Source organism: Lathyrus oleraceus, chromosome 5, assembly GCF_024323335.1.
Source record: "Lathyrus oleraceus cultivar Zhongwan6 chromosome 5, CAAS_Psat_ZW6_1.0, whole genome shotgun sequence".
Lineage (NCBI taxonomy): Eukaryota > Viridiplantae > Streptophyta > Magnoliopsida > Fabales > Fabaceae > Lathyrus > Lathyrus oleraceus.
Genome location: NC_066583.1, coordinates 590,299,467 through 590,319,170, shown reverse-complemented (window position 1 = coordinate 590,319,170; position 19,704 = coordinate 590,299,467). Strand labels below are relative to the sequence as shown.

General features: G+C 37.2%; 1 long non-coding RNA gene across 1 annotated transcript; it reads right to left on the bottom strand.

Moving 5' to 3' along the window:
- Positions 1 to 14,952: 14,952 nt before the first annotated feature.
- Positions 14,953 to 19,480, bottom strand: LOC127086753 (uncharacterized). The gene is made up of 2 exons (XR_007789598.1): positions 15,727 to 19,480; positions 14,953 to 15,609 (listed from the first exon to the last, which is right to left on the bottom strand). It is a non-coding gene; the product is annotated as an uncharacterized LOC127086753 (long non-coding RNA).
- Between the last annotated feature and the right edge of the window lie 224 nt (positions 19,481 to 19,704).

Sequence of the window (19,704 nt, the reverse complement as noted above, 5' to 3'; positions counted from 1 at the left end):
GACGTGATCATCAGTCTACAAACATAATAGTCTCCATGCTTTAATGTTATCCCATTTCATAATAAAGCTTGACTACGGACACTTTAAGAATAGTGTCCTTATGTTTAATGTGATCTCATGATTAAGTCATACTTGATACATTAAATGGACTATCTATTCCAGGGACTTTATTAAACAAACATAATAAAGAAAAATGCCTTTTATTATTAATAAATAATTCGATACAAGTACCAAAAGTATTGGCCTCTAGGGCTTACACAAACAATTTGGTGCCCCAATCTCATGGTGCTTGAGAAGTTAACATGTGGTGGAATTGTCATTGTGTGAGACCGAATATATAGCAGGATCCTATGATGTGTGTCAAGCAATCGAGATCAGATATGTGCTGGAAGAGATTGAGGTCAAAGTGAAGAAACCTCTGGTGTTGCATATCGATAACAAGTCATCCATAAATCTTGCAAAGAATTCAATTCTACATGGAAGAAGTAAGCACATCGAAGTTAGATTTCACTTCTTAAGGGAGAAGGTAAATCGAGGTGAACTTGAAGTAAGGCATTGCTCAAGTGAAACATAGTTGACCGACATTTTCACCAAAGGATTGAAGATCGACATATTCTTGAATTTTAGAAAGAAATTACGAATAGCTCAGATCGACTATGATTAGCGTATGTTTGACAACTTGGATTATATGGGGGGTATTTTCTGATATAATCCAAGTTGTGTAGCCCAAACCCAAAGTTAATTAGGGTTTGTCATGTTAGTTACTTAGTACTCAAGTTACTTAGTTATATATAAATAGATACTTTGTAATTCAGTTTTGTAACACAATCGTAATTCAATAATATCAATCTGTATTCTCTCTCTCTCTCTCTCTCTCTCTCTCTCTCTCTCTCTCTCTCTCTCTCTCTCTCTCTCTCTCTCTCCTCACTAAAAGTGTCTCATGCACTAACATTGTCACCTAGAACAATGAATGTAGTTTTTAAGATGATTGATTTTATCATGCAAAAAGGAATCGCGGGGCAGCTTGTTGTCCGTCTGCCTGCTATTTCTGCATAATCTTAATTATATATAACTTTATACAAAACACCAGTTATTACAAATATAATATATTAAAAGCTCAAGCATTTATATTCATTTTTTATAACACAAAAGATATTTCTGCCTTTTTTAATATTTATAAAAAATGTAGATATTACAGAGAATATGTTGTTAGACGAGTCACATAGTGCTACATTATACCATGTCCCTCCATATGCATTATCTGGATACATTGTACCTGGTTATTAGCTACACAAATCATATGTAATTAGAGTATATGATTTTGTCTTTATTAGTTTCCTCATTGATAGCTTGTACATTAAGTTAGCTTGATTCTTGGTTCATGACTGCTTATCTTTCTCTTGTATATGTATTGTCACTTGTAATGTGAATAGAGATCCTTTTGACCATTCTATTTGTCTTTCTAACTTATGCCAAAACCTGAAGTAATCACTAATGACAAAAACTATGTTTGTCTTATTAAAACACTTGACGGTAATGTAATAGAATTTTTCATGAAGAAAAAAACCTGAGTATAGAATAAAAGGAAATAAAAAAAGTAAAAAACATCAAAGGTAAACATTCTAAAATAAAAAATGAGAAATCATATTTACACAATGATTTTTCTCTATAAAAAAAGAGAAATAATAAAAACACAAATATTTTTAATTAACTCAATATAATACATCAACGTGTTTTTTAACCTAAAAAAATCAAAATAATAACTCTTAGAAACAGAGAGTGATGAACTGAGAATGTGTTTCACACTAAAGAGATATTCAATTCTTTTTTAAAGTTATTTAAATATAAAAAATTATTGATAAAAATATCCCTAATAATTATTTTACATTTTAGAAAAATAAACTTCGTAAATAAGACCTGTAAATTTAAATTCTTACTATTCATGCAAAACAAATGCTTTAATTATAACCCTACTAATGAACGGTAGAATTGATCATCCAAATTAATAAGTCATGTCTAAGATGATTTTTTTTTCAAATAAGAAAATTATTACCACCCAGTAACAATTGAAAGATGAATCCACCAAAACCAGAAAAGAGTGATATCTATCAGAATGTGATTGAGTCGATGATGCACTGTTTGTTGCAGTATTGCATTGCTTTTTGACCTGAATCTCTCCATTTTTGATATTATTCTATCATCTTTCTCCAATAACTACTTTCTTCATTCAATGGACTTGTCTAAGAACTGATAAGCCGATCAAAACCATTATAAAAAAGACACCTATAATAGAAAAAACCAACAATTTTTTTGCACAAGTAGGGAATAATATTTGTGATATCCCCTTAGCCAACTTCCAAAAATATGTGTGAAGGGTGACATGATCACTATCTCCATTTTGGAGGATGAATATCAACTTGGTCGCAAAGCTTATAAACATAACATATATGGTCGGGTCATTTGTCAAAAGGTTTATACTCCTGTAATGGTCACTACCTTCTGTCTCAAGCTTTCAAACTCTGGAAATTCATTGGGTGCAAGACCCTAATTTTGACCATAAGATCCCTTATGGCATCATATCATTGCTCAATGCATTTGCCTTAAGGATCATAGCATGTGTGGCTCCTTAACCCTAGGTTTGGGACTTGTGTGAGATGGTTTGAGACCACCAAGCATGCTTTTATTGTATATTATTGCTTTTCTTATTTGTTTAACTAACCAAAAATACAAAAATATGTCACTAACCTCTTTTGTTTTGAAGCTCAAGTGATTATGTGATCCCCTGCTCCTAGGAGGCTCCTATGCTCAATAAAGTGGCCATATGAAGATAAGGAAAAGCATGACAATGGTCCACAAAGCTCCCAATCATCATATATGTCCCCCAAGGATCTCAGTTTGCCAATTTGATTAAGATAACCCTAAGGGGTTGAGGATTGTTTCTCAAGGAAACCTTAATTCAGTTGTGCATTAACTTTGCCTTGCTCATAAAGCAACCTCAAACTATGATCAAATTCAATCAAGGGAAGTTATTTCATTCATTATTTTATGCATACATGAGCCTATTTGAGTATCCTCAATCATTCATTCATTAAGATTTGAAGTTTGGCCATGAGAAGTTGACCAGTCAAGTCATCTGACTAAACTGAGGATCACTGAGACACAAATTTTGATGTGTTTGTCAAATGAATATGACCCCAAGAGAAACAATGTTATTAAGAACTATATGAACAAATTTCATGTTCATCAAAAATCCATTTGAAACTTGGAAGGTCATCATTCATTTCAAAACATTATAGGTCATTTTGACTGAAACCCTAATTTTTAGTCAACTTCCCAAAGACCTAACTTCCTTATTTTTTATTATTTTGAGATGATACCAATTTCATTGGAAATATTAAGATGTCTACTTCAAATGTTATGTTAGACAAAATTTCATAATCCTAAAAGAAACACATGTGATAATACAAAGCATTATAGGTCACTTTGGACCAAAACCATTGAATTTGAAAAATGTCCAACTTCAAGTGCCCATAGCTTTCTCATTAAAAATCCAAATGATTCAAACTTTAAGTCCAAATTGATCATCTTGAAACTATCTACAACTTTGATGTGGGAGGTGTTTCCATTTGAGGCTTGCATCATTGAAATAGAAGGGCTTGAAGTTGATCACTTTTGGTAAAGAAATTCTAAGGAAACCTAGACATGTTTTGTACCTCAAACTTCAAAGCCAGTTTTCATAAATTTTCAAACTCCAAATGGATTTTTGCCCAACATAGCCTTTGTTCCTTATGTCAAGAGCTTTCCAACCATTACTCACATGACCATGTTTGGATTTCCCATGTGTGATTTTCGAAGGGCTTAATGTTTACGATCAATTATGCAATTCACTTTGTAACTTGAAATGCAAGAAAATGACAGGCCTTGTGCACGTCCAATTCACTTCAAAATGATCTCAGCATGCAATTCCGTTCAATTTTGGGCCTCACATGCGCCTGTACAGGCCCATGCATGGAGGATCCAAAATTCATGCACACGAGCATTACACCTCGATGGGAAAATAGCAAGTGTACTATTTTTCTCACTGTAGAAATAAAAGGGAAATTCCCCGTTTGTCGATCTCAAGGACTGCTTGACGACACAGAGTTTATAGATTGTTTCAATTAGACAAAAGCCTTTGGTTTTTGTGTTGTGATTAATTATACTACCAATTGCAGATAAATAAAACAAGTAAAAAGGTTGAGCGAGATACAAATGAGAGAAGATTGCTAGGGTTTGGTGAATGAAACTTCTTGCAACAGATATAATTTATGAAGGTTTAGACAATATTCCTATCCAATTAAGTCCGGTCCTCCAGATTATCTATTCCTAATTCCTTAGTGAAAAGACCTTTGATTATGTAACCTAATTACTATGTCCATAAATAATTAAGTTCATACTCAAGCATTCAAATATCAAGAATTACCGGTCAGATAGAGAATCCCTAGTCCTAGGTTATTTTTACTATCCAAAGTTCTTATCCAGATCAATGAATAATCGCTGTCCAGCTTAAACTATTCATATTAATCATCATTCGTTGGTCCGACGAATAAAGCATAAAGAACAGTAATAAGAACAAATCAATGGAAAAGAAGAAATAATCAATGCATTCATAAACATCAAATCTGTCACATTCAGAATCAGGGTCACCCCCCTAGCAATGGGGGGTTTAGCTACTCATAATCGAAATAAAAACAAAGATTAACATTGTTGTCATTACAGAATTTCGTGAGGAATCAATCTTCAATCGTCGGAAAACTCTTGAACATATGAATCCTTTGATAATCGTAGAGTCTCCAGCTCTCAAAACGCGTCTCTTTTCTCTCCAATTCGTCCAACCCCCGGAAAATCGTGTTCTGCCCTCTTAATAGCTATTCAGTTGGACTTTTCCTGATTTTGTGCTCCATACGCGTACTGAGCTGTCCCATACGCGTATTGCACGTAAGACAGCCTCTGATACGCGTATTGCCCAGGCTGGTACGCGTATTGCCCAGTCTGGTACGCGTACTGCCCAGTCTCATACGCGTATCACCAGAAGCTTGCTATTTTGCTTGATTTTCCATCCCTCTGGTCATATGCGTATGCTACGTGTACTGGGCAGGTCCATACGCGTATCATGTAAGGCCATACGCGTATGGACAGCAGGTTCTCCAAAAATTGATTTTTTTCTTCCGTTTTCTTGCTCGGGCTCAATTTCGCATCTGACGTTTGATTCCCTGAGCTTCCAAACTAGTTTTTTACCTGCTAACATACCAAAAAGTGTAAAATATCCTCAAGAAACTCATAAGTAACAACACACTTAATATTATAGAATTGAGCTTATATCCAACTAAAAATGCTTCAGTTTACCTGACTTATTTACGGTTAAATAGTGGAATGTCTAGCATAAATGGTGACTGATCACAACCCCAAACTTAGCTTGTTGCTTGTCCTCAAGTAACATTTTATTACCATCAAAGATCATGTCACCCCAAACTTACTGTAAAACAGTTCGTACCACAATACTGCTGAAATCTTTCGCACTGGACCTCTTGATGTTTTTCAGGTTTTCTGATTCTTCCACATAACCAACGAGCTAGAAACTCTTTCCCTCAGAGATATGACTTTACCTGTCAGCTTATATCACACTCTCACCAAGTCTCTCTGGGTTAAAGTGTTATCACTCTCAAATCACAATATGCAATATCAAATCAGAAGTTTGAATAAATTCTCTCATCCTATCAACATGTACAATCACACACACTTTTTGAGGTCTTTTAGGGTTGTAACGGGGCTTTGGTTTAGGTAGGGTATGAAATTGGAACAAGGTTTTTTTTTTTTTTTTTTTTTTTGGGTTGTAACGGGGTTTTGGTTTAGGTAGGCTATGAAATTTGAACAAAGGTTTTTGGGTTCAGAGTACATGAAATCATTCTCTCACTACGTTTCTTTTCTATTATTCCTGTAGGGTTATGCAATCCTCTTTTCCTTTTATATATAGTGAATGTAGCATCTTTCAAAAGCTGTTCTTTTATTGTTTTTCGCTTTTCTCTTTCTTTCTTTTCATGTTGTTGTTGTTTTTTTCTTCTTCTTTTTTTTTCTTTTTTTTTTCCTTCTTTTATACTACATTCACTTACTATTCACGTATGCAAAGCTACCCCAAACTTAAAGGTTGTTATTCCAACAGCAACCCCAAACTTAGATAGAAACGTAGAGATGAAATCAATCCTCACATACTCTGAACAGGGTAGGATAGGTACAAGGTCATGGCTTTTAGAAAAAAAAACGGGTATATCAGAAATAAATGATTAACAGGCTCAACAGGGTAAAACAATGGATAATAATAATAATAAAGGGATGGCTAGAAAGGCTCTAGGTGATAAACAAAAACATGCCTCAGTGTGTGTATTCGTACAACTAATAATAACAAAAGAACGTACGCAAACCAAGATTGATAAAGACATACCTGATATCTCTCATATGATGATAAGTGTTTGGCTTTTTATGATCTCACCAGGACGGGTTAAGCTGACTTGTTCTATCATACCTCTGAGTTCAAAGTTCATGCTCGTGGTTCTGATGTTAATCTTAACCAGTGCGTCCAATCATAAACAACAGTATCTACAGTCAGGGGACTGAAAGAGAGGACGCCCCAAGTATTTGGTGTAAGTGATCAAGAAACCCAATAGCCAGACATAGTCACGTATCTAACGAAATAAATAGGAAAATGGAGGTAAACCAAATCAAATTCATTAGATTAAGACAACCTATAATAGGTGATTACATCAAAGCAAAATAAAATAAAAACTGAATAAACCTAAAAAACAAAAATACATAGAGAAAAACAAAAGTACAAAAAAAAAAAACATAATCAATCACCCAGTCCACCGTCCTGCATATGGGTATCAAAGTCAATCTCATATGTCGGATCCAACATAGTGTGCCCTCGTGCGAAGGCAGAGATAGGTGTCAACGTCTCTGTGTGACCCGACGGAGTATGCTGCTGCTGAGGTGGTGTCTGGTGCGATGGCTGCTGCGGAATCTCTCCCCCTATCTGAACTGGCTGGTTCCACCAAGGAAAGGTGAACTGGCCAAAGTGAGGTGCTGGAGGCGGTCCGGAGAATCTATCTCTAAAGCGCTGTGCCTCCTCCCAAAGATCTGTCTGATGAGTAAGCACTCTCCCTGACAGTCCATACTGAAAGCAGAAGTCCTGCATAACACAAAACTGTTACATCTGCATCCGGTACTCTCTGGAGTTCTCATCAATCGGAGGAGGCTGAGGTGGCTGTGTCTCTGCTGCAGTCGGCTGAGCCTCCTGGGGCGGAGCACTGGTGCTTTCAACCCTGTCTCGTGGTCGCCTCAGAGGTCGGGGTGGATCATCTGTGACCGTCCTCTCCTTCATCTAATGGGCGTTCAGCGGTGCAGCCGATCGCAACATCAGTGAATCAGAGAAATCCGGAACCCCAGCTTTCTTGCACAGCAGGTAAATCACAGTCGCATGGCCTAAGGATTTCTTTGGCGACTGAGCGATGTCATCCATATCAGCAGCGATGATCTGTCCAATATTCACTTGTTTCTGATGCAGGATCTAATGAAGAAGTAGGGCACGCTCTGATATCAATTCCGACCCGCTCCGATTAGTGCTCAAATTATGATGAATGAAATATGCCAATGCCTTAGGAATCGGAGCTAGATCAACTACCATAATCTTCGTCGGAGAGATTTTTGAAGTGGGTGCCCAATCGTGACCTGGCCTAATCAGTGAGTTTTTCATATCAGTGTATGGCCAGTAGTTCTTGTCAGACCGTTTCATTTCGGTAAACGGGCAAACAGAATCATAGAATTTGCATTTCAGCACACTATTAATCGTCTTCCCATCATATTTGATTACTTTGCCCCTTACCAATGAAACGAACGTTGCATTCCTTGTGGGGTCTTCTTCATCAGATGTTACCCGTAGTGCATTAGCGTAGAACTCCCAGATCAGATCAAGTGAAACCGGTTGGATTTTGTCATTGAAGTAGATTAACTTCTGCTTTTTGAGAATATTAGTGACCTCTGGAAACGTATCATTCTGATACATCCAGTGTTTTTCTTCGACCATGCTTCGACTCTTGATTTGCTCATATCTATCTTCATGGTATGTGGTACGGAATTGGTTGACCTCGTTTGGTGATTGAGACATGATATGGATCTGTAGCCTGAATGAAAAAGAAGAAAACAGAGAAAAAACAAAGCAATACGCACAAAACACGTAACGAAAATAGTGAGAAAATGAAGTCCGTACGGACAAAAACTATATAAGCATGCCCACAAAATGATATGCGTATGATACGCAGCCAATACGCGTATCTGGCTCCCATACGCGTACCATACGCGTATTGATCTGCCATACGCGTATCATACGCTGCTCAAACCAGTGCAAAACGTGATCTGCGTAACAGATCACGTATCAGAATGTGATACGCGTATGGCCTGGTCCAATACGTGTATCATACGCGTATTCTTCTCTTTTACGCGTATCATACGCGTTTCACCAGAGGGGCGCATTTTTGTTGTCCAATACGCGTATCAGGAGATCCATACGCGTATTGGCAGATTCTCATTTTCATTTTCAACAAATTTTTTTTCTATTTTAATAAAAAAAATTCTTTTTCTTAAAAAAACTGACTCGGGAAAAATAAAATGACAAAACCAATCAAACCTCCCTTGGGTTGCCTCCCAAGCAGCGCTTCGTTTAACGTCGCATGGCTCGACGGGACACCTCATACTCAGATGAGTTTAACAGTTTCAATTGGTCCCCCTTCACCGGGATTGTATGGTTTCAACCTCTGACCATTAACTTTGAAGGTGTCGCCATTCTTCTCATTTTTAAGCTCTATTGCTCCATAAGGAAGTACTTTGTTAATGACGAACGGTCCAGACCATCTTGACCTCAATTTCCCTTGGAACAGCTTCAACCTGGAATTAAACAGCAGTACAAGTTGTCCCTCCCAAAATTCCCTCTTCTGGATCTTTTGATCATGCCACTTTTTTGTTTGTTCTTTGTAAATTTTGGCATTTTCATAAGCTTGATTCCTGAATTCTTCCAACTCATGAAGTTGAAGAATTCGGGATTCACCAGCTTTGAGAAGATCACAGTTGAGGAATTTGGAGGCCCAGAAGGCTCTGTGCTCGAGTTCGAGTGGTAAATGACAAGCCTCACCGTAAACTAATTGATAGGGGGGACATACCTATTGGTGTTTTAAATGCAGTCCTGTATGCCCACAATGCATCATCCAGCTTTACTGACCAATCTTTCCGAGAAGCACTTACCGTCTTTTCTAAGATCTGCTTTATTTGACGGTTGGATACTTCCACTTGCCCACTCGTCTGGGGGTGATATGGTGTGGCTATCTTATGTTTGACATTATACTTCTTCAACAGATTCTCCAAGAGTTTATTTATAAAATGCGTACCTTGGTCACTAATTAAAGCCCGTGGTACCCCAAACCTAGAGAAGATGTTATGCCTCAAGAACTTCACCACCACTTTAGCATCATTTGTTGGTAATGCCACAGCCTCTACCCGCTTTGACACATAATCGACCGCAACCAATATGTAATTCTTACCAGATGATGGCGGAAACGGTCCCATAAAATCAATACCCCAAACATCAAACAGCTCCACTTCTAGCATGGAGTTTTGCGGCATCTGATTCCGCTTTGTAATGTTACCTATTCGTTGGCACCTATCACATTCTCGGACTATAGAATTTGCATCCTTGAAGAGCGACGGCCAATACAAACCCGATTGGAGGACTTTTGCTGCAGTTCTATCTCCACTGAAATGTCCACCATACTCCGAATTATGACAAGCTTTCAGAATGTCGGCTTGCTCTCTTTCTGGAACACATCTTCTGATCAAACCATCCACTCCCTTTTTATAGAGAAATGGATCATCCCATAGGTATAACCTGCAATCATAAAGAAACTTTTTCTTTTGGTGAGAATTAAAGTCATCAGGTATAACCCCACCTACCACATAGTTGGCATAGTCAGCAAACCATGGTCTCTCCTGAACAACAAGTATTTTCTCATCAGCGAATGTGTCCTGAATAGGTTGTTCCTCCTCCGTTTCTTTGATTGGGGACATGCGAGATAAGTGGTCCGCGACCGTGTTCTCGCACCCCTTTTTGTCTTTGATTTCCAAATCAAACTCCTGAAGGAGGAGGATCCATCTCAAAAGTCTCGGCTTTGATTCCTGCTTAGCAAACAAATACTTTAAAGCAGCATGATCAGTATACACAATAACTTTTGAACCAAGCAAATACGATCTAAATTTGTCAAAAGCATAAACCACGGCCAACAACTCCTTTTCGGTAGTTGCATAATTCATTTGGGCCGGGTTAAGGACATGACTAGCATAATAAATCACATGCAATAATTTGTCCTTTCTTTGTCCTAGGACAGCCCCCACGGCAAGGTCACTTGCATCACACATTATTTCGAAAGGCAAGGACCAATCGGGGGCGATTACAACAGGTGCACTGATCAACTTACTTTTTAAAGTTTCGAAAGCTACCATGCAGTTTTTATCAAAATTAAATTGCTTGTCCTTGACTAGCAAATCAGTCAATGGTTTGGCCACTTTTGAGAAGTCCCTGATAAACCTGCGATAAAAACCTGCATGACCCAAAAAACTCCTTATCCCTTTTTCATTCACCGGAGGTGGGAGGTTAGCTATAACCTCCACTTTGGCTTTGTCCACTTCAATTCCTTTGTGGGAAATTTTGTGTCCTAGCACAATTCCTTCCTGCACCATGAAATGACATTTCTCCCAATTGAGAATAAGGTTAGTTTCCTGACATCTTTGCAAAACAAGAGACAAGTTAGCTAAACAATTATCAAAAGAAGAACCAAACACAGAGAAATCATCCATAAACACCTCCATATACTTTTCAAGCATGTCGGAGAATATAGATGTCATACACCTCTGAAAAGTAGTTGGGGCATTGCATAGCCCAAATGGCATCCGTCTGTAAGCGAAAATACCATAAGGACATGTAAATACAATTTTTTCCTGATCTTCCGGGGCTACAGCAATTTGATTGTATCCCGAATATCCATCCAGAAAGCAATAATACTCATGACCTGCAAGTCTTTCTAACATTTGATCAATAAAAGGGAGAGGAAAATGATCCTTTCTTGTTGCTGTGTTCAGTCTTCTGTAATCGATGCATACTCGCCACCCTGTCACTGTGCGAGTTGGGATCAGTTCATTCTTTTCATTTAAAATTACTGTGGTTCCTCCTTTCTTTGGTACCACGTGCACTGGACTTACCCACGAGCTGTCAGAAATGGGGTAAATCATTCCCGAATCTAACAACTTTACAACCTCTTTCCTTACCACTTCTTTCATTGCTGGATTTAACCTCCTTTGTGGTTGTACTACTGGTTTTTGATTATCCTCCATCAGTATCTTATGCATGCATACTGTGGGGCTAATACCTTTTAAATCCTCAATAGTCCACCCAATAACACTTTTATGTTTCTTTAGTACCTGTATCAACTTTTCCTCATCTATTGCATTTAGCTCAGAACTGATAATAGCAGGATAATTTGTTCCAGATCCTAGAAAGACATATTTAAGATTTACAGGTAATTGTTTTAATTCAAAATTTATACCTGGTTTACATACCTTTTCATTTTCTGATTCTGGTGAAGATCTCAGATCCTCCCACCGGCGTGGTTTGGATTTCATCCAAAGAGGTTGTGTATCCAGCATGGCAAGCACTTCTTTTTCTTTTTCATCATCATTCTTTTCAATCTCTCTGACCGACAGACTAAGAACTCTTTCCAATGGTAATTCAGGAAACTTCCTTTGCATTGTGCTAGTTACCATTTGATCAATTACTTCCACAGAGTGGTTTGTACACATATCCTTTTTATGTTTCATAGTGTCTCGGACATCAATTATGAGCTCTTCATCATATACCTTTAGGGTCAAGGTACCTCCCTCAATGTCTATCATGCATCTACCTGTTTCTAAGAAAGGTCTGCCCAGAATCAGAGGTATCTCTTCATCTTCTGGCATTTCCAAAATTACAAAATCAACAGGAAAAACAAATTTATCAACTTTGACCAGAACATCCTCAACTACCCCAAAAGGTCTCTTCACTGAGTGGTCAGCAAATTGAAGTGTCATTCTGGTATCTTGAACATTTCCAATTCCTAGCTTCCTGTAAATAGACAAAGGCATAAGGCTAACACTAGCCCCCAAATCGATCAGCGCCCTTTTAAAAGACCTATCTCCAATGGTACACGGGATGGTCACAGAACCTCTATCTGGCTTCTTTACTGGAATCTTCATACCCTGCAAAATAGCACTACAAGTTTCAGTTAATATAACAGGGTCAGTGTCAGTGGTGCGCTTCTTGGAGATGATGTCTTTCATGAACTTCGCATAGATAGGCATCTGCTCGAGTGCCTCAGAGAATGGAATATTGATTTCTAATTTCCTGAACAACTCCATGAATTTCTGAAAAATTTTCTCATCTTGCTTCTTCTTTTTGTTTCTTTGTGGGAATGGAAGCTTAATGATGGGTTTTGGTTCTGGTAGCTTTTCTTGTACCACCGGCAGTGTCACACTTTCTTCCTCAGGTGGTGTCTTGTTTTCTAAGATTTCCAGGTCCACTTCAAGCAATTGATCTTCTTCTTCATCCTTCTTCTTAAGATCTTCAACAGATTTCCCGCTTCTTGTTGTTACCGCACTTACATTATTGTGCTCCCTCGGATTTGTCACTGTTGCACTAGGTAATGCGCCTGGTGTTTGGGAATTTGTTATCTGTTGTGCTATCTGACCCAATTGAATCTCCAGATTTTTAATGGATGCATTGGTGCTCTTCTGATTATTCCTGGTTTCTTCCTGAAATTGCATACTCTGAGTTGCCATCTTCTCTATAGCAATCTCCCAATCCGCTTTCTTAGGTACTTGTTGCTGATAAGGTTGCTGTTGGTACGGTGGTTGTTGTTGTGGAGGTCCTTGGTTCTGAATATTACCTTGCTGATCTTTCCAAGAGAAATTAGGATGATTTTTCCACCCCGGATTATAAGTATTTGAGTAGGGATTATTCTGCCTCAGGTAATTTATTGCTTGCACCTGTTCTGCGGTTGCAACACAATGCATGGTAAAGTGTGGTCCACTACAAATCTCACAAATCATGGTCGGAACCGGTTGCACTTGAGCAACAATCTGGGTACCTAAATTCATAGCTTTCAATCTTCTTTCAACCTCAGCAGCAACCTGGTCTTCCATTTTCACTACCTGATTTGCTAATTTCAAGTCAATTTTTCCCTCCGGCTGATTCACAGTACGGTCATATAATTCCAAATGCTCATTCGCTGCAATAGCTTCGATGATCTTTTTGATACCGGTTGCTGTTGAAAAATTAGATGAGCCACCAGCAGCTGTATCAATGAGTTGCTTAGTCTTCATCTTCAGCCCGTTTACAAAATTCTGCATTTGTTCAGTTTCATCTAGATTATGTGTAGGACATGCAACTAAACATCTCTTGAATCTTTTGTATGCATCTCCAAGTGTCTCTCCGTCTTTCTGTTTAAAATTCACAATGTCATACCTCTTACGGATATACACAGAAGCAGGAAAATACTCATTCAAGAATGTTGTTTCCATTTGTTGCCAAGTAGTAATGCTTCCTGCGGGTAGGGAATAGAACCATTCCTCAGCGTCCTCAGATAACGTGAATGGGAACATGACCAATCTCTTTGCCTCTTCAGAATGCCCATCAATTTTTAATGATGTAGTCATAGTCAGAAACCTCTGCAGATGCTTGTTTGCATCCTCATTGATCTTTCCTGCAAAAGGTTTGCTTTCTAACTGACGGATAGTTGAGGGGTGTAACTGGAAGTGAGCAACATTAACAGGTTGGTTAACAATGGTCAACCGCACTGCTGGGTTATTCTGTCTGCCATAGTCACCTAAAAGTCTTTCCGCTGGGGGTGGGTCTGCAGCCATGTTTACAGTGTCTGGATGTGAATCTGTGTCTGACTCAGATTTTTCGAAGTGAACAGAGACTGGTGTGCCAGGTGTGACCGGTTCTTCGGTGTCAGAGTTTGCCAGTTTCTTTCTTCTAGCTTCTCTGAGCTTTGCACGCAATGTTCTCTCTGGTTCTGCGTCAAAATGAAAATCAGCTGAGGCCTTACCTCGCATACACAGATTAGGAAGAAATTAGTTATAATAACAATAAAAATAAAAATAAAATTAGTAGTAAATAAAATTTTGGATGCAGAGCAACAAAATTCTAATTGAAAATAAATTAATAAACTCTATTATCTTTGGCAGTCCCCGGCAACGGCGCCAAAAACTCGACGGGAAAATAGCAAGTGTACTATTTTTCTCACTGTAGAAATAAAAGGGAAATTCCCCGTTTGTCGATCTCAAGGACTGCTTGACGACACAGAGTTTATAGATTGTTTCAATTAGACAAAAGCCTTTGGTTTTTGTGTTGTGATTAATTATACTACCAATTGCAGATAAATAAAACAAGTAAAAAGGTTGAGCGAGATACAAATGAGAGAAGATTGCTAGGGTTTGGTGAATGAAACTTCTTGCAACAGATATAATTTATGAAGGTTTAGACAATATTCCTATCCAATTAAGTCCGGTCCTCCAGATTATCTATTCCTAATTCCTTAGTGAAAAGACCTTTGATTATGTAACCTAATTACTATGTCCATAAATAATTAAGTTCATACTCAAGCATTCAAATATCAAGAATTACCGGTCAGATAGAGAATCCCTAGTCCTAGGTTATTTTTACTATCCAAAGTTCTTATCCAGATCAATGAATAATCGCTGTCCAGCTTAAACTATTCATATTAATCATCATTCGTTGGTCCGACGAATAAAGCATAAAGAACAGTAATAAGAACAAATCAATGGAAAAGAAGAAATAATCAATGCATTCATAAACATCAAATCTGTCACATTCAGAATCAGGGTCACCCCCCTAGCAATGGGGGGTTTAGCTACTCATAATCGAAATAAAAACAAAGATTAACATTGTTGTCATTACAGAATTTCGTGAGGAATCAATCTTCAATCGTCGGAAAACTCTTGAACATATGAATCCTTTGATAATCGTAGAGTCTCCAGCTCTCAAAACGCGTCTCTTTTCTCTCCAATTCGTCCAACCCCCGGAAAATCGTGTTTTGCCCTCTTAATAGCTATTCAGTTGGACTTTTCCTGATTTTGTGCTCCATACGCGTACTGAGCTGTCCCATACGCGTACTGCACGTAAGACAGCCTCTGATACGCGTATTGCCCAGGCTGGTACGCGTATTGCCCAGTCTGGTACGCGTACTGCCCAGTCCCATACGCGTATCACCAGAAGCTTGCTATTTTGCTTGATTTTCCATCCCTCTGGTCATATGCGTATGCTACGCGTACTGGGCAGGTCCATACGCGTATCATGTAAGGCCATACGCGTATGGACAGCAGGTTCTCCAAAAATTGATTTTTTTCTTCCGTTTTCTTGCTCAGGCTCAATTTCGCATCTGACGTTTGATTCCCTGAGCTTCCAAACTAGTTTTTTACCTGCTAACATACCAAAAAGTGTAAAATATCCTCAAGAAACTCATAAGTAACAACACACTTAATATTATAGAATTGAGCTTATATCCAACTAAAAATGCTTCAGTTTACACAGTTTACCTGACTTATTTACGGTTAAATAGTGGAATGTCTAGCATAAATGGTGACTGATCAGCTGCTGAAGTGAAAACCCAACCTCACTTGAAGGAATTTCAGTTTTCATTTTTCAAATTCAAGCTTGAATTTCAACATCATTAGTTGATCTTCAAGTCTTAATTCCTTAGCCTTGCATCCTCATTACATCTCCAAATCAAAATTGGATCAATAACTTGAGCAAATCGTGCTGTTCAAAGTTGCATTTCAGAGGTATATCACTAAACTTGTTTGATCTGGATCTTGAAATACAATGTGAATTGCTTGAGTTTGAACTGTTTTCTGAAGTCCTCGAGCAAGAGGCAGGCCATTGGTGGTCTTAATTTCATGAATCGTGCCATTTCAGTTTCTGCACCTTGATTTTCAAGCTCTAATTTCTCATTAAATAGAAACATGGAGGAAGATCCAAGGTTACAGGGGTGATTGTCGCATCTCGAAAAATACGGTTCCTCGCGATGGTCGCGGAAAAATTTATGTTCGAACAGAGTCGCCACCGAACTTTATTTATCCCAATGAAGGGATAGGAAAATATCGATAAAACCTTTAGGAAATATAATAATGGTCATCGCAACCATATTCGGGTTCGGGAGTGGATTACGTAAGGGGAAGGTATTAGCACCCCTTACGTCCGTTGTACTCAACGGGAACCTTTTAGTTCTAATGTGTGTTTCGAGTGTTAATTTATGTTTGTTTATTATCTTTGGGTTATAAAATATTGAAAATAGAAATGGATGAGAACCTCAGAAAGGGAAAAGGGGAGGTTTTTTATTCGTGTGCTCGCGAAGATACAACAATCTCCTGCCTACGTATCCTTATGGTGCAATAAGGAAGTCAGAGCATTCGTAGTTCGGGGAACTACGGTTGGTTGGTGTCTTTTAGTGAACAACTGTTTAGATCGCATCTTAAAGGCTAAACGTTGGCTTGTCTACTCTTGACGGAGGCTTAAGCACTAGTTTGTTGTGCGCATTAGAAAGGATTAAACAGTGTTCTTTATGAAAAGAGTTTTGATCACACGAGGGTGACAAGTTGGATTAATATGTTGGATATTTTGTTTGACTGGTTATGTTGAGATGTTTTTGGTTGGATGACGATTACTCGGATAGTCGAGTAAGACAACTCGTATCCTAACAGTCGGGAAAGGGAGTAGAAGACTCTAAACCACTTTCTTTTTCATCCTTAATTATAAAAAGATTTGATAGTAGTTAAAGTATTTTGAAAGGATGACGAATACTCGGATAATCGAGTAAGGCAACTCGTATCCTAATAATCGAGAAAGGGAATAGAAGACTCTAAACCGCTTTCTGTTTCATCTGAATATTTATGAAAATAAGATTTATGTATGGTTAACGTTTTTAGAATAAACGAAAAGTACTTGAACGAATGAGTAAAATGACTCACATCCAAGCATTTGAGAAGAGGAATTGAAAACTCAAGACCATCTCCCTTTTCGTATAGCTTTGATTGATTTATTAATTTGTGGAAAAATGACAATTGTTCGACTGACCGAGTAAGAGAACTCATATTCAAACAATTGAGGAGAGAAGTTGAAAACTCAAAGTCATCTCCCTTTTCATTTAGCTTATTATGAAAATAATTTGATTTTATCGGGTTTATAAGTTTGCGGAAGAACAACGATTATTTAACTAACCAAATAAGAGAACTTGTATCCAAATAATCGAGGAGAAAAATTGAAGACTCGAAGTTATCTCCCTTTTCGTTTCTTATTATAAAATGATTTGATTTGATTGTTTAGGCGAATTAGAAATGACAATTATCTGACTAACCGAGTAAGAGAACTCATATTCAAATAATCGAGGAGAGGAGTTGAAAACTCAAAACCATCCCCCTTTTCATTTCTAAATAAAATGGTGTTTAATCGGAGTAGGTATTTTTAAATTAATTTGAATAAAAATACTCGATATTGGATCGAGATTTGAATTTGTGTTTGTAAACAAATTATATTTTAGTGAATTAATCACCTAATCGATCATCTAATAACCGAATAGGTCTCATTGTAAGAAAGCCCAAGAGTAAGCTATGTGAGGTTGATGGTGATGCTTAAAGTGATTGACTTACAAAGGTATTTGAAACCGGATTCAACATTGAATTGAGAATTGTTTGATTTTGGAAATTTGGTTTTATTTAGGTGGACCAATCTAAAAATAAAGAAAGTTATATTCTATTAAAATAAGTTAGCTGCACTCATGTTAGGAACCTTTCTCTTGGTATATGGAAATAATTCTATAAAATTGGACAAAATTGAGTAGATAATCAAATATTTACATCCTAATAATTTTACTCAATACTTTTCAAGGTGAAAAGACACTACAACGAGTCCTAAGTAGCCAACATCCCACATTGAAAGATCTCATAAAATATTCTCATAAAATACTTTTTCAGTCAAAAAGAAAAACAACATAATGCAATTGGCCCTAACTATAACATGTGAGTTTACTTATTAGAATATTCATGGCTAACTTCAACATATTTTATTACAGTTAAAATTCCTTATGTTCATTTCTAGTTTTCATTAACACTTACAAAAGTAACCACCTTATTTTCATTGCACTCCCTATTTCAAATACTGGTGTTTGTATATGAAACAATGAAAGCCTTTTAATTATTTTTGAAAACAATGAAGTAATAATTTTGTAGAAACTTGTAATTATTGGTAAACACAAGAAACATTATCTCAAACCAAACAAGTCCTAAATAACTTATATCAATAACATTTTCTCATGCCATGACTAATATTAAACTCAAAGGAGGTTTCTAGCTGAAAAAGTGAGTGTACTATTTTCTTAGTATGAAAAATGACGACATATGAAGATTCATAACAAAACTGTCAAACGTAAAGTCTAAGCATACCAATATATAAGCATGTTATAAATTTAAGATGGTGTTAACACAAGAGAGTGATTGTAATTTACATGCAAGTCAAACTAGCATCAACACAGAATATATTCTCAACATTGCATAAGTGTCACACCATCATTATTATAGCATCAAAATCCAGTGCAAACATGGAATAATTAGACCGCAATAGATAACCGAAATACGCACATCAATACAAACACTAACCCAATCTGAATTGACCCAAATAAATATCACCACCTTAGCTCAACAGAAGCCCCTATCAAGATTAATATGAAACTGAGCAAAACCGAAACCTGTACATTCGAGAATCATAACATGTTGAAAACAACAACAACACTCTTAAACCAGTGACATACATATCAAACACTAAAAGAATGAAACGAAAAATGCCGACATGATACGCACAAACAGCAAATGAAAAATAAATTAGAACATGGTAAACAGAGATAATCAAATTGAAAAAACCACTTGAACCTCGATGGATGACGCTGATCTTGCTGCAGATCCAGTTGTTTTCCGTATTGAGCTCGAGACATTGAGCATCGTTACACACAATAATGACGATGAAGACGGAGTAACTTACCGTTGAAGAGAGGTTGACAGCGTGAGATGCAGATTCAATACCGTTGGTGGTGCGGTTGAGTTCGGAAACAGAAACAATGTTGTTGTGCGAGTTTAAATGATAGTTTGATTCATTGGTAGGTTGAGTGTCTAAAACACATGCAACTCTCTCTATTAGATAATAAACTAACTATATTTTCATTGACTCCCTTGAAAATGAGGGAGAGGATTGAATGTATATGCGCCGCTCAGCTCTTCTGAGTTTCTCCTCCTCTTTCTCAAGCTAATGAAACTAATATTATATACTAGGGTTTATAAAATTAACAAATGTCGAAACTAACCTTAGTCTAGATATTTTAGGAGATAAAAATGAGTTTCAATAATAAAATCAAATCAAATTTAAAAAAAAAGTTAAAATAAACAAAATAAAATCAAACTAATTAATTACTTAATGCTATTTAAATTTACTAATTATTTTAACTAAAAACAAAAAATAAAATAATCAAA